This window comes from Camelus bactrianus, chromosome 6, assembly GCF_048773025.1.
Source record: "Camelus bactrianus isolate YW-2024 breed Bactrian camel chromosome 6, ASM4877302v1, whole genome shotgun sequence".
Lineage (NCBI taxonomy): Eukaryota > Metazoa > Chordata > Mammalia > Artiodactyla > Camelidae > Camelus > Camelus bactrianus.
Genome location: NC_133544.1, coordinates 35,540,548 through 35,567,756, shown reverse-complemented (window position 1 = coordinate 35,567,756; position 27,209 = coordinate 35,540,548). Strand labels below are relative to the sequence as shown.

The window sequence follows — 27,209 nt, the reverse complement described above, 5'->3', positions numbered from 1 at the left end:
ACCTTTATGACCTCATTTAACCTTAATTACCTCCTTGAAGGCCCTATCTCCAAATACAGTAACATTGGGGGGTAGGGTTTTAATACATGAATTTGGAGGTGGGGACACAACTCATCTATAACAGTGGATTATGTGTAAATAGTCCCTTAGACACATATAAAACTGAAAGCCAATGAACTCATAATTTTGGATCCATTCACAGTCCACCAAGAGGAGCAGGTGGCTACTGATCACTAAAAAATACTCATCTTAGGCAACAGGTCCATCCATGGCAAAAAAGGTATTTGGCAGAAGGGCATGATGGTTCTCCGCCAACATTAACTTCAAAATACTTCTGTGTGTTTCTAAAGTGGCCCAATTTTTATAACTTGGTATGAACTGAATACCCCTGAATTTAATACAGCTTAGTCCATATTACCTCTTGGAGTACTGAGTTTTAAAACTGCCTGTTAAAGACTATACTTTCAGGAATCACTTCTACAGTTTGTTACTAGAGAAGTTTCTGGATAAAGAAGTTGTGTTGTGTGTATATATACAATGGAATACTACTCAGCCATAAAAAAGAACAAAATAATGCCATTTGTAGCAACATGGATGGACCTGGAGATCGTCATACTAAGTGAAGCAAGCCAGAAAGAGAAAGAAAAATACCATATGAGATCACTTATATGTGGAATCTAAAAAAATGACACAAATGAACAGATTTGCAGAGCAGACACAGACTCACAGACATAGAAAATGAACTTATGATTACCATGGAGAAAGGATGTGGGAAGAGAGAAACAAGAAGTTCAAGATTTGCAGGTGCTAACTACTAAATATAAAATAGGTAAACAACAACTTTCTACTGCATAGCATAGGGAACTATATTCAATATCTTGCAGTAACTATAATGAAAAGGAATATGTGCTTGTACATGTATGACTGAAACATTATGCTGTACACCAGAAATTGACACAACATTGTAAACTGACTATACTTCAATTAAAAATTTTTTTAAAAACTGCCTTTTAAAAAAATTGTTTTCTCTTACTTGTTTTAAAATTGCTTTGTCAAATATTAAAGTGTGCCCCCTAAGTTTTGAATTTTGTAATTTGACAGAAATGTTCTGTTTTCATCTTAAGCAATGCCTAGTGTTTGATTATATTTTCTCTCAGACTATTTTTCTACACCCAAGATTGGTGTTGTCAGTCAATCTTCACTCAACAATTCTTTTATTCTCTTAATCATCTTACAGGATTTATAGTCTTTACTAGTTCTTTATTTGAGAGTCAAAATTCAAAAATTTAAAACATAGGGGTTTGTATATAGGTGGGATAACATTTTCTATTTTATTTCTAATTTTGAGTATGAGGATTTGTTATTTATTTTTACCTCTATAGTTATGATTGTATTTCTTTTTACTTTTGTTTGGTTGGTTTTGAGGCAAAATATTAGGTCAACACCTCCAGGAAATAATACAGATGGACTTCTAAATCCTTTCCCTATGTTGAAAATCATAGCTTGGAACACATTAGCCAAATGTACTATTTCCAAATTTCAAGTCTTATACTTGACCCATCTGTCCACATGCTCTTTCTATCTTCCTGCACTTTGTCCACATCAGCAAATTATTGCACTAGCTAATGAGACTAAATGCCATGAGTGAATGTCAAATGTTTTCTGTGTACTTCCTTTTCTAGTTTATTTTGAAATGTTAGATGAATTCAAGTACAAATTCCATTTCCATTTCTCTATTCAAAGAAATGACAGTAAATTTAATTGGATAAATATTCACTAAATATCAACCAAAGGCAAAGCATTAAGTAGGGATAAAAGTTAATATAATATTGTTTTTACTTTCCCTTTTAGTCTAGGACAGGCAGCCATATAAACAATTAACTTTGACAAGCAAAATAAAATAGTACCAAATAGATTCAAGCGTTGGACTGAATTTTTGTGTCCCCCAAATTTCATATGTTGAAGTCCTAATTGCCTATGTGATGGTATTTGGGGCCTTCAGGAGGCTATTAGGTCATGGAGCCCTCATGAGTGGGGTTAGTGATCTTATGAGAATGGACACAGACCATTAATGGATAAATGGATAAAGAACATGTGATAATGAGGAGATTGCCAAGATGGTGGAGTAGAAGGATGACTAGCTCACTGTCTCTCTTGAATACCAAAAACTGCATCTACATATGAAACAATTCACACAGAATACCTACTGAACTTTGGTAGAATAACTCTTACTTCAGATATACAAGAAGAATCTACACAAAAATGGAAAAACAGTAAGTTTCTTCTGTATAACACAGGGAACTATATTCAACATCTTGTAGTAATCTTTAATGAAAAAGAATATGAAAATGAATATCTGTATGTGTATGTATGACTGAAACATTATGCTGTACACCAGAAATTGACACAACAATGTAACTGACTATACTTCAATTTTAAAAAAAGAAATAGATATGAAGAGGAAACATGACTAGCTTGTATAGATGTAAAAATTATATTACATAGCAAGAGTTAGTGATAAAGAAATGTCAATTAACTACATGAATAACATTTTATGTATCAACAAAAATTAGCCTGTCTGATAATGCCAAAAATTGACAAGGAGATAGATAATTGAGAACCCTTAAACACTGCTAGTCTAAGTCAAAACTGATACAACCACTTTAGAAATCAATTTGATATTATACTGTAGAGTTAAACAAACACATACTCTATGACCTAGTAACAACTCCTAAATATACACCGTAAAAAAATCCTTGCACATATATGTGAAGAGACATGTTCCAAAATGTTCACAGCAACATCATTTATAATAGAAAAAAAACCTAACAAATGTGGAAAGAACCAAATATCGATCAACAGGAAATAATATGGTATATTCACATTGAAAGATACTATGTAGCAGTGACAATGAATGAACTACAGCTACGTGCATTCTCCTGTTGAATAAAAAATCAAGTTGAATAAAAAACAATCAAGATACATGTTTATATAATTCAAAACCAAACAAAATTAAGCAATGTATTCTTTGGAGAAAAAAAAGAACATGTGGTATATATACACAATGGAATACTACTCAGCCATAAAAAAGAATGAAATAATGCCATTTGTAGCAACATGGATGGATCTAGAAATTATCATACTAAGTGAAGTCAGACAGAGAAAGACAAATATCATATGCTATCACTTATATGTTGGATCTAAAAAAAATTATACAAATGAACTTACTTACAAAACAGAAATAGACTCACAGACATAGAAAACAAACTATGGTTACCAAATGGGAAAGTGGGGAGGGATAAATTAGGAGTTTGAGAATAACAGATACACACTATTATATATAAAATAGATAAACAAGGACTTACTGTATAGCACAGGGAACTATATTCAGTATCTTGTAATAACATAAAGCAGAAAAGAATCAGAAAAAGAATATATGTATATTCTTTATACATATATGTATGTATAACTGAATCATTTTGCTGTACACCTGAAACTAACACATTGTAAATCATTTAAATCATATTTAAAAAAAGAAAAAGAAAAACAGGTTAAAAAAAAGACTAGACATGCAAGAGTTGAACTCTCTCCAAGTTAAATGAAGATATAGTGAGAAGGTGGCTGTCTATAAGCCAGGAAGCAAGCTCTCACCAGAGAGTGGATCTTCCAATGACTTGGTTTTAGATTTTCTAGCCTTCAGAACTGTGAGAAACAGATGTTTGTTGCTTAAACCACCCAGTCTACAGTGTTTTTGTTGTTGCAGCCTGAACTAAGACAATCAATTCTGAAAGGAAGGAAAATGGCATCCAACTGACTTGATTGAGTAAACCTCCACAGAATGTGAGATATTTGAGCTGAGGCTGGAAGAAGAGCTGTCTCTGATTAAGACAATCACCTGAGGACAAAATCCACAACCAGAGTTGGGAAGAACCAAAGGAGTCTGGGAGAAATGTAGCCACAGCCCTGATCATACCATTCCTAGAAATACCTTATCCTCCCTATGGACTCCCTGTCGAGTGAGATTACGAGATTATGAATTTTCTTATCATTTAAGTCAGTTTGAGCTGGGTTTCCTATTACTTGCATGATAATTGATATAACCTCTCTAAAGCTCTCAACGTATATTTGTTACTGTCAGCTAGGTGTCTGTAAGTGGATGTCCCAATAACACCTTGTGTCAGCACAGGTTGTCAGAGAAGTAGATGCCAAAACAGAATTAGATGTGCAGGAGATGAACTGAGGGCAATACTGGTGAGGAAAAATGGAGAGGAAGTCAGTGAGGCTGTGAAGGCTGGCAGACTAGTCTGTCCCTTTTTTGGGGGGAGAAAGGAGGAAGGGGAGTTGAGTGGAAGAACCATAGACTGCTATGCAGTTCTAAGAAATTTTGGCAAGGCTGATGGAGAGTCCCCAACCAACGTTGCTGATGAAAGGAGGAAATTCTAAATCTACCTAGAGGACCTGTTTGGCACTCCTGCCACATCCAGTCACTGGCTGGGAGCCACACATGGGAGGCTTGGCCTGGGTCTGATTGATATAATGGATGTCAGTGCACAGCAGCACCTGGAGCTCTTGATCCAGCAAGCTGCCCCTAGTGAGCAGCTTCTGTGAGGTGCGTCTCCTTACCTCCACACACCTCAACCTCAATACACCCCAACTGAATTTCTCTTACCCATTTCCCAAACCTCCCTTTCCATCTGTGTTTTCTACCTTCCTAGTCATCCAAAGCAGAAATTATATAGTCATCCTTGATTTCTTCTTCACCCTTCATACCCCCAAATACAAACTATTTTAATGATTCTACTTCCAAAGCACCTTTGCATGCACTCCTGCTATTGCTTGTGTAATTCAGGCTTTCATCTCTTGCCTATGCTGTTGAAGTAGCCTAAGCAGAACTCATTTCTGACTATTATCTGGCATTCTTTTCACTATATCAAACCACTTTCAACAAGCTTGGTAAGACTACCTAATTCATTCCTCTTCAGCCTTTGATCCACTGTAACATACTGGAGAGATTGTGGTATGGCACTCTCCACCCCAAATGAGAATTACTGATAAATTTTAAAGTCATTTTACAAAAGTTAAGAGAATCACCTTCTGCACAGGACACATCATTATCATTGGTCTGTATAAGGTCATCTCTAGTTTTATATATTTAGACCTTTTATTCCCATTCCTCACTCCTATTCCCCTCTCCGCAAATAGGCAATCATTCTAATGTGTTGATGTGTACCTGTTGATTATAAAATCACAGATGGATGGGGCTTTCTTGAGAATTGAAGACTATTATTATTAATAAATTATTATTAATAAAGTATTATTACAATACTTAGTATCTTCCAGGTTATCACGATCAACCTCAGGACTGCCAAGTAGAAAGAGCTTAAAACAAAAGTCCCCAGGCATACTGGCTTCTCCATTTCCCTGTGCTGGGTCTTGCAGTTGCTTTTGTTTTAAGCTGTTAAAAAAAATTAATGTACTTTACTTCTTAGAGATAACTTAGGTTTACATAAAAATTGAAAAGAAAGTACAGAGTTCTTATATATTATCTCTCTAACCCCACTACCATTCCCAGTGTTAACGGTCCTGTAATTATTAACATCTTGTGTTGGAGTGGCACAATTGATGAACCTGTATTAATACATTATTATTAACCATATTGAACCTGTATTGATATATTATTATTATTATTATTATTATTATTATTATTATTATTATTATTATTATTATTATTAAGTTATTATTTACATTACACCATGTTGTATATTCTATGAGTTTTGGCAAATGTATTATGACATGTATCCACCATTACAGGATCATTCAGAATAGTTTGGCTGCCCTAAAAATTCTCTGTACTCTCTACCTATTCACCCCTCTTTTCCCCTAAACCCCTGGCAACCATTGATCTTTTTACTACCTCTGTAGTTTTACCTTTTTCAAAATGCCATACACTTGGAGTTATACAGGTATACATACAGCTTTTTCAGACTGGCTTCTTTCACTTAGTAAAATGCATCTAAGGTTCCTCTATGTCTTTTCATGGTTTGGTAGTTCATTACTCTTTATCACTGAATTATACTCTATTGCATGGATATACCACAGTTTGTTTATCCATTTACTTATTGAAGGACATCTTGGATGCTTCCAACTTTTAATCATTATGATTAAAGCTGCTGTTAAGTGTCTGTGTGTAGGTTTTTGTGTGGGCAGAAGTTTCTAATTCATTTGGGTAAATATCTAGGAGTGCGTGGAAAGACTATGTCTGACTTTGTGATAAGAAACCACCAAACTGTCTTCCAGAGTGGCTGTACCATTTTGTATCCCCTAGTCCATCTAGGAGCTAGGCTGTGTTTACTCTTTGCTGTAGCTGTGATGTCAGGGGCTAAAATTTCCTCTGGTGTCCTTGTTTTTGTCTCCTCTGCTGCCTTTGGGCTTCCCTAAGATTTCCTTAAATAGAATCTGAGGCTTTCAGCTCTTTTAGTTGTTATCCCTAGTTACACAGAAGCCTTGTTGAGGTGTTGGGGGAAGGGAAATGTACAGTCCTGTGGTTAGGCCTCAGTCTTTTAGTGAGCCTGAGCTGGGTATTTCTTTACCTCTATGTCAAAGGCCAGTGTGAGCTGGAGTTGGATACTTCCTTTCCCCAGACTGGTTAGGCTTTGGGAAAACCCCAATTGATCAGGTTTTGGTAAAATAGTTTCCCTCGAGGACAGGGCTTGTTAAGAACAGTGAGCTCAGGAAATAACCATATTTCAAAATGGTTACTCTTCTCTCCCCCTGTCAGATGTACCAGAGGATTATTTTCTCTAATTTCTACCCTAAGAACCTGGTGGGGACTTCTAGAGATAAAACTCATGAAAATGTAATACCCTAAGACTGGGACCCTTTGGAGTTTTTAACACTCAAGCTAGTCTAAGCTGGATGCTTAGCAACTGGTCAATTAAAATTTAAAGAATTTCTACTGATAGCTGTTCCTCCAGCTCTGGGCTTCTGCTCCTGTTAAGCTTTGAGTCCCTGTATTCACCCATCTGTCTCTGCAGTTTGGGGGCAGCAGTCTACCCTGTGGCCTCACGTCCCTGATGAATCTAAGAAGGGTTGTTGATTTTCAGTTTGTTCAGCTTTCATCTTGCGATGATGGGAGTGACAGTCTTCAAGCTCTTTATATTGTCTGGGGCTGGAAACCAGAAGTCCCTTCTTATATGTTTTTATGAAACATGTAGTGTTTAGTTTATATTTTTCATTTTCCTAAACCATATTGTCCTACAGACCTCATTCTATTTCTTACTTTTTCATTCAGCATCATGTTTATTAGGTCTTTCCACATTACTGTATTAACATGTAATTTATCACTTCTGAATTGTTTTATACCCATAGTGTGTATCTACCACACTTTTTTCACTTCTGCTTTCCCAGTAATGGGCACCTAATTTTGCCCTCAGTTTCCCAGTACACAAACAACTCAAAATTAACATCCACAAATATGTTTCCTTATGGACCTGTGGAAAGATTTCCCTGAGATCTGTGACTAGGAGGGAACTGGTGGCTTTTCCGGACTAGCTGCACTTAATTTGACCATAGAGCACCAAACTGCTCTCTAAAAAGTGCTGAGTAGGGCATGAAGCTTCCTCCAGCTCCACTCCCTGACAGCACTTCACATCACCTAAGTGTTGCCTATTTGATGCATGTAAAGTGCTCTTTCCTCGTTATTTTCATGCTCACTTTTCTAATTACTAATGTTTGAGCTCTTGTCACATGCTTGTTAACCGTTTGAGTTTCTTTTTCCATGAATTGCTTGTTTATAACCCTTGCCCATTTTTCTGTTGTAGTTTCTGTTCTTTCCTTGTTGATTTGTAGGAGTACCTTACATGTTTTATATACTATGTCCTTGCAAGTATTTCCTCCAAATTTATCATGTCTGTTACCTTTGTCTGTATATTCATTTGTTGAATGAAACTCTAAATTTTGATAGAATCATCACGTTCATCATTTCTCCTTATGATTTTTGCTTCCCCGACCTAGGCCATTAAAGATATTTTTTCTATATTACTTCTATTAACTTTATAGTTTAACCCATATAGGTTAAGTACTAAATCCATCTGCAGCCTACCTTGTAAACAGAGTTAGATAAAGATGAGGAAAAGTTTCTTGATAGAATGACATATAAGCAGCAATGTGAAGGAAAAACTGGAGTTAGGCCAATTAAAAATGGGAAGAGAAGTGCTTCATTTGAAAAGGCAAGAATGTTAGAGATGACTTGTTGAGCATACCTGGAGTATAAAGTCCAGGAAGGAAGAGAAATGAGAGATGAACCTGAAAAGAAAGGCAGTGGAGAGATAGTGGAAGATTCCATACATACATAATCATGTGCAACCCACTGTCAGGTAAAGATCTAGATAAGCCAGATCTAAAACTTCAATCTGACCAAGGAGGTGAAAGACTTATACATGGAGAACTATAAAATATCGATTAAGGAAATTAAAGATGACTTAAAGAAATGGAGAGATATCCAGTGCTCTTGGATTGGAAGAATCAATATTGTTAAAATGGCATACATCCCAAGGCAATCTACAGATTTAATGTGATCTCTATCAAATTACTCATGACATTTTTCACAGAACTAGAACAAATAATCCTAAAATGTATATGGAATCACAAAAGACCCAGAACTGCCAAAGCAATACTGAAGAAAAAGAATGAAGCTGGAGGAAAAACCTTCCCAGACGACAATACTACAGAGATACAGTAATCAAAACAGCGTGATATTGGTATAAAAACAGACATATGGATCAATGGAACAGAATATACAGCTAAGAAATAAACCCGCAGACCTACAGTCAATTAATCTTCAACAAAGATGGCAAGAACATACAATGGAGAAAAATTAGTCTCTTCAGCAAGTGGTGTTGGGAAAACTGGACAGAAGCATGTAAATCAATGAAGTTAGAACACTTCTTCACACCATACACAAAAATGAACTCAAAATGGCTTAAAGACTTAAATATAAGACAAGACATGATAAACCTCCTTGAAGAAAACATAGGCAAAACATCTTCTGACATAAATCTTAGCAATGTTCTCCTAGGGCAGTCTATCCAGGCAATAGGAATAAAAGCAAAAATAAACAAATGGTATCTAATTAAACTTACAAGCTTTTGCACAGCAAAGGAACCTATAAGCAAAACAAAGTGACAAGCTATGGAATGGGAGAAAATAATTGCAAATGATGAGACTGACAAAGGTTTAATTTCCAGAATATATAAACAGCTCATACAACTTAATAATAAAAAAAACCCCAAACAACCCAATCCAAAGATGGGCAGAAGACATAAACAAGCAATTCTCCAATGAAGACATACAAATTTTCAACAGGCATGTGAAAAAATGCTCAGTATCACTAATTATCAGAGAACTGCAAATCAAAATTACAGTGAGGTATCACCTCACACCAGTCAGAATGGCCATCATTAAAATGTCCACAATTGATAAATGCTAGAGAGGGTGTGGAGAAAAGGGAGCCCTCCTACACTACTGGGAATGTAGTTTGGTGCAGCCACTATGGAAAACAGTACAGAGATTCCTCAAAAAACTAAAAATAGACTTACTATATCATCCATCAATCCCAGTCCTGGGCATATATCCAGAGGGAACCCTAATTTGAAAAGATATATGTACCTCAGTGTTCATAGCAGCACTATACAATAGCCAAGACATGGAAGCAACCCAAATGTCCATCAACAGATGACTGGATAAAGGAGTTGTGGTATATTTATACAATGGAATACTACTCAGCCATAAGAAAGAATAAAATAATGCCAGCAGCAACATGGATGGACCCAGAGATCATCATTCTAAGTGAAGTAAGCCAGAAAGAGAAAAAAAAAATACCATATGATGTCACTCATATGTGGAATCTAAAAAATAGAAAAAAGAGGACACTAATGAACTCATCTACAAAACAGAAACAGACTTGCAGACATAGTAAAGAGTCTTAAGGTTACCAGGGGAAAGGTGGTGGAGAGGGATAAATTTGGGAGTTTGAGATTTGCAAATGTTAGCCACTGTATATAAAAATAAATTTTAAAAAACCAAGTTTCTTCTGTATAGCACAGTGAACTATATTCAATATCTTGTAAAAACCTTTAATGAAAAAGAATATGAAAACAAATATATGTATGTATATGTATGACTGGGACATTGCACTGTATGCCAGAAATTGACACATTGTAACTGACTGTATGTCAATAAAAAATAACAATAAAATAAAAAATAAATAAAATAAAACCTCATTCCACAGGAGTTTGTAAAGTCCAAAGCCTTCCCCAGGACTTCATCAAATTTCTAATAGGTTTATATTACTGACTGTGAATTCCTGCTTAATTCAGTTAAAGGATTATCACTGCCATGAATGAGTGCTGGTAATATTCCTACACAATATTGATTAGAACATGGAACCTGCTCTTTCTTTTCTTCCACACACACACACACACACTCACACTCACATATATACACACATAATCACCAACACACCCAGGTAATCTGTGTAAGTAGCAGATTTTACAGAGTACATTGAGAGGGTTATAACATTGCAATGTAAAAATTAAAGTGAATAACAGAATTCTGGTTCTCCAAAGTTCTTAGCCTCTTCATTATCAGGACTTGAACCAACTTTATATTCCTATTTATTTTGATTGACAATTATTTGTGAACTTGATTTCTGATAACTCGTGTCATTAGAACTTTTCTCAGCCCATCCCTAGTAGTTCTTTGCAGTCTTTTTCCTAACAAAGACCATTTTCTTCCTGATAAGAAAAATTCTTAAAGTTCCCATTGTTAAGAAAATAAATGTTCTACCCTGCTGCACAGGTTTAGAGGTTTTGGTTTTGTCTATAAGGGCAACTGGAGGCCATTGGAGGGTTTTAAATAGAGGTATTCCTCTATTTAAAATGTTTTGAGTGATAGATCAGTTGAGTTTGAGTAACAGTTCACTCTGAGGATAGTGTGAAGAATGGATTGGGGGGAGCGACATTTGAAGCAGAAAGAACATTTAGGAGACAGTGGTAGTTGTCTAGGTAAGAATTGATGGGTCTCTGAATAAGGATGGTGGCAATAAAATGTTGGTGGGAATGGAGATGGAGATGGAGATGGTGATGGATACCAGACATAGTCAGTAGGTAGAAGCAATGGAACTTGGGAATTCAACAGTAGGTAGAAGCAATGGAACTTGGGAATTCAACTGGATATAAAGATCCCTCTGTTTCTGACTTGGAAACCTCAGGGAGCTGTGGTGCCTTTTATTAAGATAGAAAATACAGGAGGAGGAGCAGGCATGAGGGAGACCCTGAGCCCCACTTTGATCATGTGGAATTTGAAGTGCCTGTGGGATAACTGCAGAGATCAAGCACATAAATGGGTGTATTGGTTTGGAACACTAGTACAATACCAAAGAAGAAATTTCAGGGGGAAGGGAATAACTCAAGTGGTAGAGCGCATGCTTAGCATACACGAGGTCCTGGGTTCAATCCCCAGTACTCCCTCCAAACATAAATAAATAAGTAAACCTAATTACTCCCCCAAAATTTTTTTTAAAGGAGAAATTTCAGGGCTAAGGAGATACATATTTAGAGGTTACCAGCCCATAGATGGGGACAGATGAGATTGCTCAAGGAAACAGTATAGAGGAGGAAGAGAAAAGGGCCCAAAGCAATGTTCTAAGAATTCCAATATTGAGAGACAAGTAGAGGAGGAGGGACTATGAAAGGAGAGAATGAATAACCAGAGAAGAAGAAAGAATACCTAAAAAGTATGATACCACACAAGCTGAGTAGAGACAATATTTCAGAATAATGGGAGGGTCTGAAGCTCACCTTTACAGATGAAATTGAGATTAAGAAAGCTTAAGTAAGCCAATGAAAGATATACACACACACACGTAGGGATTCAAACCAACATCTCTGTGTTCATAACAGTTTTTTCTTTGTGGGCCCCGGTTTCCTCATCCACAATACATTGAGGAAGTAGAATCAAGAGAAAGAGAGACTGGGCTGGATAAATTCTATGATCCTCTTCCAGCTCTATAGTTGTAGAAATGAGAAAGAAGGTCTGGGATGGAGCATAGGGGTAATTGTTAGTGAGCCCTTTAGTTTTTCCTCTACTCTTAATAATAGGACAGAGCAGATATGTAATAAATGTTTGTTGAATTGAAAATGTACACACAATGATTATTGCCAAAGCAAATCCATAGAAAACCATTAAATGTCCATTAATACACAAGGCATTAGCGGTACAGCTGAAATCTATTGTTAAGTCATCATTACTTGACCAACATCCACCCTGCCAAACTGTTTTTATTTTTTCTGTTCTATTAGCATGATTATAAGAACATGACAAGTGGCTCATAAATGGGATTATTCAATATCTGTGATTGCAAGGTGGTTCTGTGTGTCTGTAATTTTAACAATAAAATGATCAGAAATTAGGCCTTGCTCCCTTCAGAGTCCAGAAAGAGAGATGTTTGGGTTTAGTTGTGTTGAGAAGGATAACCCCACCCTAAAAGTGTACACTTTCAAAAGAACTTCCTTTTTTCTGGAATACCCAGGGCAAGAGCCAGAGAGATGTAGACAGCCACTTGTTGGTAAAGGGCCCACAGTGAGAGGAGGAGGATCTCTCTCTCATCCTATCCCCCTTCAATGACTTTTATGTTCCCTTAACTCTATGGCTAAATCAGAACCCACAAACCAAGGAGACAGAACTGGTCTTGTTGGTCCATTCAATAGCTGAATTTCATCTCAGCCTTCCACACAGAGGATTTTTTTTTAGGTCAAATGCCCCAATGTAAATCTACGCCTTTAAGACAGTATGGTGATTCCTCAAAAAAATTAAGCATGGAATTACCAAATGATCCAGAAATTCCACTTCTAGGTATATTCCCAAAAGAATAGGGAGCAGGTTCTTGAACAGATAGTTGCACACCAGTGCTCAAGGCAGCATTATTCATAATAGCCACAAGGTGGAAACAATCCAAGTGTCCACTGATGGATGAACAGATAAAATGTGATATACAGTTACAGTGGAATATTATGCAGCCTTGAAAATGGATAAAATCCTGATACATGTTACAATATGGATGAACCTTGAAAACATTATCAGTTTAAGATAAAGAAAAACTCTTGAGACAAATAATGGTGATGTTTACACAAAAATGTGAGTGTACTTAATGCCACTCAATTGTATATTTAAATGATTCAAATGGTAAATTTTATTTTATGTGTATTTTTACCACAGTTTTTTTTAAATTGGAAAGAGGCAGAGTTTGGAGATAAAGGTAGTTGCAGTTGCAGTTATGACATTTACAGGCTGTGTGACCCAGGGAAAGCCATTTAGCTTTTCCAAGACTCAGTTTCCTCATGTCTAAAATGGGACAATCATCTTTACTTTGCATGGCTGTCCTGAGGTTTAGAGATAACGTATGTAAAGCACCTGGCATCATATGTGATATTGAGTGCTCATTTAATCATATTTTTATGAATCTAAAAAAATACACATCCAGTTCAGAGGATAATATATGTAAAAAGCAAATTCACTTTCCAAAATTTGAAGTTTTATACATAAATTATTTAGATTACTCTTAGATTTGCTAAAGAAAAAACATTTAATATCAAAATAACTTATTCCAAACCTTAGCTTCACCATCATCTCTTATTTCTAGTTTCACCGTAAGTCTTAGCAGTAAAACACTGCCTCCTTGTGGGTCTTAATTTCTGAGCTCCGAGAGCTAAAGGATTATTCTGTTTTTCATCTCCCTTTGGGTTTCAGCTTACTAATATTTTCATTAAACATTTAATTACTTTGCCATTAAGTGATTCTCTGTTCCATGCTCAATTCAAGGCTAACAAGTAGAAAGATTTAATACAACTCTTACAGTAAAATATCTAAAAAGGGTTGGAATTAATCCCTAAATTATGTATATATAGACGTAACTTCAGGAAGACATGCTAAGGATAAAGAAATTCCTTGTGTGCTGTTTTGTTAGGGAATAAGAAGGCTGGAGGCAGCAAAACAGCTCTGTTCGGAGGAGGCCCCTAGTGAATTAAGGTTAAAGGGATTTGCCCTTGCAGGACCCCAGGTCCCTAATTGGGAGCTTCAATTCCTGTAATCCAGAAGGATTGGGACCAGACGCTTCTAGATTATTGCCAAAGCCCACAGGTGACTCATAAGGAAAAAATAATTAGCATCCAAAAAAAAAAACAAAACCCTTCAGATAGCAAAGAGGCATTTAATGAAACCTGATGCAGGTCTGACCAGGGCAAGGTGCTTAGTGAATATTAAGCCAATAGCAAAGAAGAGGAGTCTATATGCTACCCTCTTTAGTTTTAGTCTCACTAAATATCTGAGGTTTTTCTTTCAAAGTACATTAATTTGCTACTTTAAAGGAAATGCAAGTGTGATTAGACCTATATTTAAGAAAGATGGTTTTCTTTGTAACTCCACAATCTTTAAAGTAATAAAAAAGAAAAACATCATATAAAGAACTCAAATTTCATACAATTTTTTCTTCTAACACGTAAAGCCTGTGTGAAGAATCTAAAGTCTTATAAGTGAATGACATCACTTACATGTGGAATCTAAAAAATAAAACAAACTAGTGACTATAACAAAAAAAGAAACGGGCTCATAGACATAGAGAACAAACTAGTGGTTACCAGTGGGGAGAGGGAAGCAGGAGGGACAAGATGGGGGTAGGGGATTAAGAGGCACAAACAACTGTGTATAAAATAAATAAGCTACAAGGATACATTGTACAACACAGGGAATATAGCCAATATTTTATAAAAAATATAAGTGGAGTATAACCTTTAAAAATCACTATATTGTACACTTAGAACTTATATAATATTGTAAATAAACTATACTTCAATTAAAAATAAATAAATAAAATCTTACAAGCCCATTAAATTGCAAGGGCAATTGAAGCAGAGGAGATTGATATGGAAGGAAGGTTCTGAAAACAAGGCTTCAAACTTACAGTGGCTCTCAGCCTGGGCAACATATTGGAATTACTCAAGGAATTTTTTTAAATACCAATGCCTGGAACCTACCCAGGAAGATTGTGGTGTAACTGGTCTGGGGACAGCCAGGGTCTTGAGGTTTTCAAAAACTCCCTAAGTGATTCTAAAGTACAACCAAAGACAAGAACTACTTTTCTAAAGACAAAACAAAACAAAACAAAAACAAAAACAGGAGGATGGAAGACAATCTATTGCATTCAGAACAAGCTACATAATTTTCAGGGTCTAGTGCAAAATGAAAATGTGAGGCCCTTTATTCAAAAATTATTAAGAATTCAAAATGACAAGAGAAGACTATTAAACTAAGCACAAGGCCCTTCTAAGCTCAGGGCCCTGTGTAACTGCACAGATCAAACACCTGTGAAACCAGCCTTGATTCCACTCTTTACTAAACCAAACTATTTTGCTTTATAATTTAGGAGCCCGTCTCTTTGGAATGGCTAGGAAATATGTCATCTTTCTCAGTGTGGTGGGTTTATTTGTCTCTAAGATCCTACAAATAACTAATCTGTGCACAACATTATTGTCTATTTAAACAATCCGATTTGCCTTGAAAGCTCCCTCGCTTTGTCAAGACTAATAAAAGGCTCAACCAAGAATCAATATGTAGAGACATTTGGGACTTACACTTCATATCCACAGCAGGAAAAACTTCTTACCTATGAAATAGGGACTGTGAATGCAGGCTTCTTGGTCTAGAAAGCAAAAACCAAACCAAACCAAACCGAAACAAACAAACAAACAAACAAAACCCAAAAATACTCTCTGAGTCTGGAATAGCTAGTTCCTTTTTAAATACTCAGTAATTCTCAAATCCCCCCCCTACACATCTGGGAATTACCACTGTACAAATTTTACTAGCCAACAACTACAGTAAAACTCAAATTTCCAAGCCTGTTTATTTCTTGTTCTTATCTATTATTGTCCTTTTCTGTTTGCCAATTAGTGATTTTTAAAATCTGATTATAATTTCATGGAAAACTTAACAATCAAAACAGTGTAAAACTCCCTAACTGCAAATTTATTCAGTCTAGGCTTTTCAGATGGAAGAATCACTTCCACTTCTCTCTTCCAAGGCTGCACGATCTATTTATACAATGTTAGGAGAGCCCTCTGGTGGCCAAAGTAAAATTCTAACTGGCAAATTTAAAGAAATGGAGCACAATAGATTTTCAGAAATGAACAGCTTACACACCTCTCTCCCGCAGCTTATCCTCTTATTGTCACTGCTTTTGGAACTGCTAGTGGGAAGATCTGAGATTAGATTAGAGAGAAGAAGCTGTGAAAAGCAGAACCTTGTTTGGGGGGATGGAAATCCAGTCAGATTCCTAATTAGATCTCAAGATGCCCAGTCACCTCACCCCACCACACACACATGCACACACATCTCAGCCTCTATCCAACAGTCCTAACCCTCTATGTCCTTCTCATTTTCACTTTTGCTATGTTCCACTGCTTGAGATCCATTTGGGTTAATAAGTAATCGCTTTTCAAAATGCAAATATCTCTTGATTCCACTGAATCTACATAATAGATCAATGGTTCTCAAACTGTGGTCCTCCAGCCAGCAGCATGAAGATTACACGAGGACTTGTTAAAAATGCAAATTCAGGGGTCCACTCCAGACCTATTAAATCAGAAACTCTGGTGGTGAGGGTCCAGTAGTTTGTGTTTTCACAAGCCAACCAGTGCCTACCATAGCTTGAGAAACATTTACACTATTGGCTCTTCTTTTTCCTCATGTTTTTTATTAATTTTTTTTTAGTAAAAATTGTAGACAGACGTAGAGAAAGACAAATATGATATCACTTATATGTAGAGTTTTTTTAATGATACAAATGAACTTTTTTGCAAACCAGAAGTAGACTCATTGTCATAGAAAACAAGCTATGATTACCAAAGAGGAAAGGGGTAGTGGGGAGGGATAAATTAGGAGTTTGGGATTAATATATACATACTACTAGATATAAAATAGCTAAACAAGGACCTACTGTATAGCACAGGGAACTATATTCAATATCTCTTAATAACCTATGATAGAAAGGAATCTGGAAAAGTATATAGGTATATGTATAATTAAATCACTTTGATGTACACCTGAAACTAACACATTGTAAATCAACTATACTTCAATTTAAAAAAGTATATACACTTAAGGTATACGGCATGATGTCTTGATATACATATGTAGTAAAAGGATTAGTACAATCAAGCTAATTAATATATCTTTCTCCTCATATAATTATTATTTTGTGTGTGTGTGTGTGATGAGAGTACCTGAAATTTACTTTTAGCAAGTTTTCAGTTTCAATACAGTTTTATTAACTATATTCATCATGCTGTACATTAGACCTCTAGATTTATTCAACCTACATAGCTGTAATTGTGTACCATTTGACCAACATCTCCTCATTTCCCTGCCCCAGATTCATCCATGTTGTCACAAATGGCAGAATCTCATCTTTTAAGGATGAATAATATTCTACAAGATTGGCCCTTCTGATGAAATGAGTTTCACTTCTAAGGTGCCCAATCTAAATGTGATTCAAGGAGCTTGCTATAAATCCAGATAGATTCCCAGTCCCTATCCTTGGATGTTCTGATGGATGGTCTGGAGTGGGATCCAGAAATCTGTTTTTAGCATGCACCTCAGGTGATTCTGATGCAGATTGTGCAAAGACTGTATTCCCCAAATCACTGATATAATGGGTGGGGTGAGAATTCTAGGACATGGAGCACATTAGGAGTATATTAAACTTGAGTAGAGAACCACGAGGTGGGAAGCATGTAGGTTAGTATGAGAGTCCTGAACCCTTGGGAGAAGGGTACGGAAAGGGAAGCTGGCACTGGCCAAATATAAATTTTTCTTGTTTTAAAATATTCTTTTAAGGGTTGGCTCCACTTTAGAAAAGCAGAAAAACTCTACTTTCCTCTCATCTCTATATCACATGGTTCCTTTCTCCCAAGCCCCAGAAATCAGGCTGGAGTTATTATAAAAGTCATTATGGTTTCATTGAGCTTTTGTTATCTAACCAGGGAAACTAACCACTATGTGTTATCCTTTTAATAGGAACGTGTCCTGATTTACAAAGTTTTACAAGAAATTTATGGAACACAACCCATTTACAAGTTGGGTCTTGGCTAATTCATTCAATTTTTTATGATTCTGTCCTGAACTTATTATGAGTGTTTCAAATAGTAACTAGAAAAGAGTTTTATAGGGAGTGGGTGCCAAATTAATATTTAATTTGATTGGAACTTTAGAATATATAATTACTATTTATATAGCCCTAAATCTTACTAAGTAGCAGGTTTTTTTATTACTGTTATATCCCATAATATATAATAAAGAACAGCCATGTACATTAATGTATAATTAAAATATGCATTATAAACCTATATTAATGTTGCACACATCACACATACACAAAGTTTTATATAATAATCTTATATAACATGCATATATTACATGGACATCATATAATATAGTATAATGCATATATACGTTAAATCAGTCTAGGAACAAATGGTATCATGATATGTTATGTTGCAGTGTACTCTGTATTTACTACCTTAGCACTGAAGAGATTAGAAAGACATGAACACTGGGTCCCCTTACTCATACTACTTAGTCAAAACAATATTTTGAAAAGAATATCTGATATAATTTTTATAACATTTTAAGCATATCTTTTAGATTTTTCCCTAGAATATTCCAGAACTTGAATTCTAAAGGAACCCGTGGCCAAATGCTAGATTCTGAACAGCATATGAAGCTTGTGGTTTCCAAAGTGGATCAGATGGGAGAGTGGACCAGGTCAAGGCCACTCCCTCATCTGCCCTGCAAAGACCAATTCAAAGCAACTTCATCTCCAACAGGGGGAAAAATCACTTTATTCTAAAACAGCAACCCAAAATTATTAGCCAAAAATACTTTCCCTTTTGTGCCCCTTGCGGAATTCTGATTTTTTATCTCTTCCCATAAGCCTGCTTTCACCACACCTCCTGGAGGAGGCAGACAAGGAGAGAGGCCTCTGTGAACAGAACTGGGCTTTCCCTGTGTGGGAAGAAGTTGGGTGTGACTCAGTAGGAAGAAAACCTATATTCCTGATCCACCTGGCCAAGCCGACCCATCCTCCTCTGGGAATGCTCTGGCAACCCTGTTCCTCTTGGCCTGCATCCAGCTAACACCCCCCCCCCCCTTTAGAAACAACTGCTGCTTTACGCTGATCACACCCCTTAGCAGTCCCAACTTAGGTTCTGTTCTGAGTGTTAAGAGTCCCCAAGTGGATATTTTAACATGGAATCTGCTTTTTTTCCCTTGGTCTTTTGAAACATCCATAAACACCTAATAACTTTTCTTACCAGAAATACTGCAGCAACTGTAAAAAACTCAAATGCAATTCATGCCTTGGGACCTCCCTCTCCGGCCTCCATCCCACCTTCTCAAAAAAGTCCTTCAACAGCTAAGGCCATTCCAAAAGTTCATCAGGCCAACCAAAATCACAAAACAAAACAGAAAACCCCAGGGCATTTAGGTAGCAAATACCATATTTCTCAAGAACACTCCCAGGAAAGCCCCAATAACTTTTAATGAAAGCAAAAGCATTCCCTTGTAAGGTGGGCGATGAATAGCACTTCAGAGATGAAGTGGGTCTTTTCATTCTGAAAGTAAATGCATCTAGGAATTAAAAGCTCTAAAAGACCGAGGAGGGCAGATTCTAAGAATTCAGCTTTTCAGCACAAGCCAAAAGATAACAGGAAGCTCCCACCCGCCTCTGAGAGTGATGGCCAGCTCTTGCTACAGAGCAGCAGCACCACCTCGTGTGCAAAAGCTTTTTGTTTTGTTTCGTTTCTTCAAGAACCAGCTGGAAAGCCTGTACCCCTCTGCGTTCTGAATCATGGAGTCTCCACTCATTTTCAGGAGAGACGGAGGTAGAGAATGACCAGAACGGCCATCCCTGACTCCCCCTGGCAAGAAGGAACACATACGAGGAAGGCAGTGCAAGTCTCCAGCACAGTCCTTAGCACGCTGTGTTGGGCTGTCTTGTTTACAACCCACCTGACACAGTCTGGACGGCAAGCTCCTGACAGAAGAGACTGTTGTCCACCTCCGCACTCCCAGGGTCCCCCAGCCTCTGGCACATGGCAGAGACTCAACAATTATCTGACAAATGAAAGAACTCAGTGGAATTTTTAGATAGGAAAACAAATCAGCTGTAACATCAATAGTAAATGTTTTCTACCAATTAGCTCTGCAGGTTGAATTGCAAAAATTACCATTAGAATTTGATAAAATGCGGGAAATTAAACCAGCTTTGAAATATAAAGGTACATTGATGTGACTGGAAATTTCAGTGGTGGAAAATTGTCATTCCTAATTGGCTTATCTGAAGGATAAACTATGATATAAATGAGAAGTTCTTAAATAGATCATCCAAGCCCTAACACTCTAACAAATACACCAGAATCACCCTAAATTACATCTCATGTAGTGTATCAGTGTACAATTAGAGGTATTTGGAGAATCTTACGGAGATAAAACAATCTAAGAGCACTTACAACCACCCAGCTTCTCTCTAGGAGTCCTATGTAATGCTCTAACATTCAGAAAGTAAGTAAACCTGATTTACCAAGAGTCACTTGGTGGAGAGTTACGCCTGATACAACAAAGAAATTACAGCCAATTCACATACACCCTTCATCTGTCGAGAACCACAGCAATGAATTCAGTAAGCCAAAAAAACTAACAAAATTACACAGACCTTAGCTTCCAAGAACAGTCTCTCCACCCAAAACTCTTACAAATTCCAAGGCCAGAGAACAGTGTGACTAATTCTAACTAAAATAAAAACCAGCTGCTTAAAGCACTATAGTAAGTTTATACAAAAATGTAAGAACAATGCTCTGTGATTTAACAAAGGACAGAGAAAGGCACAGAACATTACTGTAGGGAGGAGAGGTGAGTTTGAGGATAACGCCAGCCTGCTTCTGACTTTCAAAGTTCTGCTTCAACTTTGTTCAAAGGGACCACTCTCTGATGTACTGATTTCTGACCAAAAACTTGCAACAGTGGCAGTCGTTCCTAATGGGATCCAATGGTAAGAATCATGTAGATGGCATCATTACAAAGCCCTAATTACTGAAACAACCACATCGATCTCCTGGAAATACGATTTATGCAGTTCATCATGGATGAAAATCAGAATTGCAATTTATTTAACAAACTCTTTGTCCATAATGAATATGAGATGTATAGTCACCCTCCTTGCTTTTAAAATTAATTATTATTTTCCTTTTTAAAGGTGTCAATTAAATCTTCGTGAATGGATGCCTTTTGGAATTTCAGAAGAAAAATAAAAGGGCAAGTCTTTAAGTTTTGAGACTTAAAAAGCAGCTGTGTCTGAAAACTTAATTCTTGGGTATTTATACAATTCATAGTAGAATGACCACTTACAATGAGACATCACAGTGAGGGAGGACTGCACTAAGTGGATACTTGGTGATGCCTGCAATGTCAGCCTGAAATAAACACTTAGAGCTCCAACGCTGGCCATGGGGAAACTTTGTGTCCATTTTCTTTGAATCTTTGCAAATTGAAGGCACACTAGAAAGGCTGAGTTTGTTTGTTTGTTTGTTTGTTTGTTTTCAATATCAGCCCTAGGAAGTAAATTGAAATAACTAACTCCCTCCCTTGACACAAGGAATCCAGAAAACCTCATCAGGATCACACTAGGCAGGACTGAAACTGGCATGTGAGGAGCCTCCATTTCAGCCAAGTTGAAGGTCTCTTGTATTCCTAACTCTGCCAGGCTCTATGATATGAAAACAAAATATAAGATTCAATCCATGCCCCTCCAAGAATTAGAACCTAATTAGGAAGAAAGATATACCTATGAAACACTTCTGAGCAAGAGACCATGACAATGCGCTGCTGGAGTACTTCCCATGCTGTGTGTCCCTGCAGATTCACCTGAGCTTTGTCACCACCATCAGGATTAGATAGGACTGATTATCTGGAGGGAACAGCACACCGGGAAGTTGAGAGATTTACATGGTTCCTGGTTAAACCATATGAAGAGCAAAGTAATTCCACCAGCATTCAATTAGTTTCAGCGAATAAGATTTTCTGGCTCCGTAGTTCCTAAATGTTAGTGTACATAAGGGACCATAGGAGTTTATATTCATTAATGAAAATATAATTAACATCTATTAAGACCATACTGTGAGCCAGACCCTGTGTTTAGCACTTCACACATATTACCTCATTTAATTCTCATGACAGACAAAAGCTGAAACAGAGTTACCTTGCCCAAAGTCACACCGCTGGGACTAGAAAGTGAGTCATGAGACACCAGAGCCCATGCTCACAAGGCAGAAAGCAGGGGCTCCCTACCTCGGCTGTCCATTTGTGTCCCCTGAGGAGCTTTTATAAGCACTTGGTCGGCATCCTGTACCAAACGCAAAGAGTCAGAGTCTCTGGGAACAAATTCAGAGCAGTGTTCTGCTGTTGTTTTTAAAGTCTTGCCCAGGTACTTCCAATGTGCAGCCAGGGTTGAAAGCATAGCTATTTCATGCACCCAAGAGTCTGGAATGGAGCCTGGCATTTTTAGTGTCAACAATCAGCCCAGGTGATTCTAATAGAGGTGGTCCACAGCCACAATTTAAGGAAAAATAGTCTAGGTCAGTGGTTTTCAAACTTTAACATACATCCAAATCACCTGGAGGGCTTACTGCAACAGTTTACTGGGCCCCACCTCCAGAGTTTCTCATTCAGGAAGTGTACGTTGGGACCAAAGTACCCGCATTTCTAACAGATGGCCAGGTGGTGCTGTTCCAGGGAGATCACACTTAGAGAATCACTTTGATCTTCTGAAAAATCACACAGAGTATCAATGATACTTCAATTTTTAAAAGATGAAAAATCACAGAGGGAAAGAGAGGTAGATAAACAGTCATTTGGGTATCTCCGTGTGTGTCTAATTTTTGTAGGAATTTGTTCTTTCTTTTGATAAACATTCGTAAGTTTCCATAATGTGTCAAACACTGTACTGGACTCTGGGATTTGAATATGTATCCTGCTCTCAGAAGCTTATAACCTAGAATCACAATTACTTGCTGTGACTAAAGAACATGAGGGTCCATATGAACCCAAAGAAGGGAGTGCTCAATTCTGCATGAGAATAGGGAGAGGTTAGAATGAAAGAAAAACTTACTTCGTAGCCACAGTGGTTCTCAAATACTCAATGTTGAAAGTGAAGTACTAGAAGCCACCTGGATTAATGGGGGGAGGGGGAGGTGTGTGCAGCATTCCAGGTTGCCTTGGGAATTCAAGGCATAATAAGGCTGGTGCATGGTGTCTAAGGTAGGCATGGTGAGAATTAAGTCTGAGCAGAGAACTGACCATGGAGGACGGTGAAAGGAGCTAGGGCTTTATCATGCAGACAATGGGGAGTCCTTGCATGGTTTTAAGATGGAGAGGAACACAACAAGATTTTCATTTTAAGATACACAAGTTGCAGCACAGAAAACACAGAAATGGGGACAAGATCTGAGTCAGAGAGACAGTCTGTGCAAGAGGAGATCAGGGTGTGAACTAAAGCAATAGCAGTGGATGTGAAGGAAAAAGGATGGACGCCTTGGGTTTTGTGGAGGTAAAATCAACAAATAGGATATAAGGCTCAGAATGACTCCCAAGTGTCTGGCTTGGGTGACTGGTAGACCATGAAGCTGTCACAAAGATAGAAAAAAATAAGAGGGAGCATGAGTATGGAGAGAAATAACAACAGTTAACATGTATAAGGTAATAGACATCAAGTACTGTGTCAAGTGTCTTACATGCTTTATCTCATTACCCTACAAAAACCATGAGCAATAAACACAATTCTCATTTTACAGCTGAGGAAACTACGATTGAAAGAAGTGATTTGCCCAGGTTATATGGAGAATACACGGTAGAGCTGAGAATCAAAGTTAGGTCCACTTAGCTACACCAGGGGTCAGCAAATTTTTCCATGAAGGGCTAGGTAGTAAATATTGTTGGCTTTGTGGGTCATTTGATCTCTGTTGCAACTACTCATCTCTGTCACTGCTGTGAAAAGCTATAGCCAAACATAAACAATAACATAAACAATGGATTGGACTGAGTTACAATAAAACTTTCCTTATAAACAATGAAATTTGAATTTCATATAACTTTCATGTGTTATAAAATATTATTCTTTCCATTTTCCCAACTATTTAAACATTTAAAGACCATTCTTAGTTCTCAGGCCATACAAAGATCAGGCGGCAGCCCAGACTTAGCCCGTGGGCCTTAGTCCGCCAACCCCTGAGCTATGCAGTACCACTTCTGAGAAAGATCATTTCCACTTTGGAATGCCATGTTCAGAATGCATACAGAATGTCCAGGTGGAAATGTACTGTTGGCAGTTGCATAAATGGATCTGGAGTTCAGAAGAGAGTACTGCCCTAGACACCTGAATTTGGGAATCATTCATGTACAAGTGGCTAAATACAAATTTTTAAAGATTAGGTGAGATTACCCAGAGGACAGCAAGTAGAGTGAGAAAAGAAGAGAACAGAACTATGGGTGACACCAAAATTAAGAGCATAGAAGAAATGGGAAAGCTAGAAAAAGAGACTAAGAAGAACTAGAGGAATAAGGGAAGGACTAGAAGAAAGTATTGTCAGCGAAGCCAAAGAGGCAAAAAGGGAGTAGGAGTGAGCAGCAAGAGTAAGTGTAGCTGAGAAGTCAAGAAAGGTCTGAGAACCATGAAGCTTCTGAGGCATGTGGCAATTAGGTCAATGGTTGCATTTGCCAAAGCAGTTTCAGGGAAGTGTCAGGACTAATGTTTCACTGCAGTGGATTTGAAGGCAATGTGAGATAGGAAAGGGAGAAAACAGGTACAGTTTATTTTTTGAGAAGGTTGGCAATAAATGAAAGAGATCGATAAGGAGGTAACTAGAGAGACAGTTAGCTATCTGGATCCTAGAAAAGGCCATCCTGAAGGTAGTGCCCTGCTGTCTATTTCTACAAGCTAACTACCTCTCCTGAGACAAGGGGCTACTGGGACCTTCAGGCAACTGGGTAAAAGTAGGGCCGTAGTCATGCAGGCTCCCAGTGGAGTGACCTGGTGTGCGGCTTCTTTCCCTGTGAACCAGACTCAAGGATGAGGACCAAAGTCAGTGGACACTGGGAAGAGCTTGGCGTTTATCAAACTGTAGCTCCTAGGATAGTCTATCTTGACCCCACATGTGAGTATGCTGGTCCTCCTGACTCCTAAAAGCCAGGAGAGAGCCAGTGGTAAGGCTAATCTTCCCTGACCTCCAAGCTAGGATAGCAGAGAGCAGAGGGACTCCTCCAGGTGTCTCAGGAAGGGCTGGTGTCTGGGCTGAAGATCCACTTGCCTTGCACTTCCTGCAGGATCCCTGCCATTTAAGAATATATCAGCAACCAGGCTTGAGTCCCAAATGAACCCCAAAGAAAAATAATTCCTTACCTCAGGCAGTCCAACAGCCAGGAAGAGGTGGAACTACTTGGGTGATTAGGATGCAAGCCCAATGACATGAAACTACTCCTGGAGGAAGCAGATGAACACCTGAATAAATAATAAGAGCATTTAAGATGTCATAAGGTGGTACTTCCTCCTCTGAGACCAGACAATAGGAAGGAAGTGAGGATTCAGATATTGATAAGGTTATATACATAAGGTGAGAAGTTGACCTCAGTTACGTGTGTGTGTTGATGCATTTGCAGAGAGAAGAGGGTGATGGGATAGGAAACACAAAAAGCTGCTGGATGAAATCATGCAGTTATGGGGGTCAGACCTCTACAAATGTATTATCTCCAGCCTCCACCAAGTCTTTATAAGTATAATTTTCCATCAGCAGTACTTAGCAGCAAGAGTATAAATACAGAGAAGGTAGCCTTATGAATTGGGATTTTCATTGAGAAAGTTTGGGATTTGCAGTGAGAAAGGGTTAAGGGTGCTGGGCTGATGACTTCTAGGTTTTTCAAATCTTGGGTCACAATTTATCGGTGGATCATAAAATCAATTTAGTAGGTGATGTACAACACTTTAAAAAAATGATATTAAATGGAATGGAACAAAAAATAGCAGAGTAAATTACTTTTAAGTAACTTTTGTCTCAGTTACATATATATGTATGTGTATTGTTTATTGAGTTGTTACGTAAAAGGTAGTTTTCATAATGGAATCTAGTCAAAAAGTTTGAAAACCTCTGGTCTAGGCTATACAGAAAAGGAAGTTATATTAGTCAGCAGGGTTTCTGGCAAATATTCTGGTTTCCTTTCTGTCAGGTATGTGATAGAATTGTGCTTCCCTGTATTCCTTGAAGTTAGACATAGCTGCATAACTTGTTTTGAACAATGAAAAGTGAGCAGAAGAGACATGAATCAGGCTTCAGGAGCTGGTACACTATTAGCCACATCTTTTTTTTCCCTGTCACTACATTAGGCAATGTTCCAGATGTTGCTCTTCTGTCAGCTCGATTTCCAGAATAAGGAGACATGGAGCAGAGCTTCCAGCCAATTCACAACAGATGTATGATATAGGTAACAAACCTTTGTTGTTGTAGACCATTAAGATTTAAGGCATATTTATTACTGCAGCATAACTTAGCCTATCCTGCCTGATATAGAAGCCAACTCTAGAAGGAGATGGTAATCCAAGAGAAAATAGAGGGTTCAAGGAACATCTTGTGCATAATATATCCTGATAGTCGATCAGAAAATAGATTGGTAGGTAATTGAGTGCTACTTACATAATGCAACAACAGTGAAGAAAAGTATAAAGAAGAAAAATAAAATTGTTGATAGAAGCCCTGAAGGGGGATTTAAGCTGCTCTGTCAAAGATGAATTGAATGGGCAGAGGAAAGTGGACCCATTCAATGAGTGGGAAACAGAATGAGCTAAGGGTAGGGAGAATGGCATTTGGGGCGGAAGGGTGGGGTGGGCACAGAAATGAGACATCGTCTCACCAGAGCAGAAAGTTCATGTTAGAATAGTAGAAAATACAATTGGAAAAGGAGGGTAGAATCCAATTTTGGACGGCTTTTCAAAATTATACAGAAATATTTGGATTTAAATAAAAACAAGCTATGTAAAGCCCTTAGCACAATGTCTG

The 27,209-nt window shown here is 37.6% G+C and overlaps 1 protein-coding gene and 1 pseudogene across 1 annotated transcript in view; one reads left to right on the top strand and one right to left on the bottom strand.

Moving 5' to 3' along the window:
* C6H14orf39 (chromosome 6 C14orf39 homolog) overlaps positions 1-25,652 on the bottom strand; it is a 121,360-nt gene extending 95,708 nt beyond the window's left edge. The window contains exon 1 of the mRNA XM_045522070.2: positions 25,562-25,652. The gene's annotated coding sequence lies outside the window, so the exon portion shown is untranslated. The remainder of the gene's footprint in view (positions 1-25,561) is intronic.
* LOC123618892 (small nucleolar RNA U3) lies at positions 453-522 on the top strand (annotated as a pseudogene).
* Positions 25,653-27,209: the final 1,557 nt, after the last annotated feature.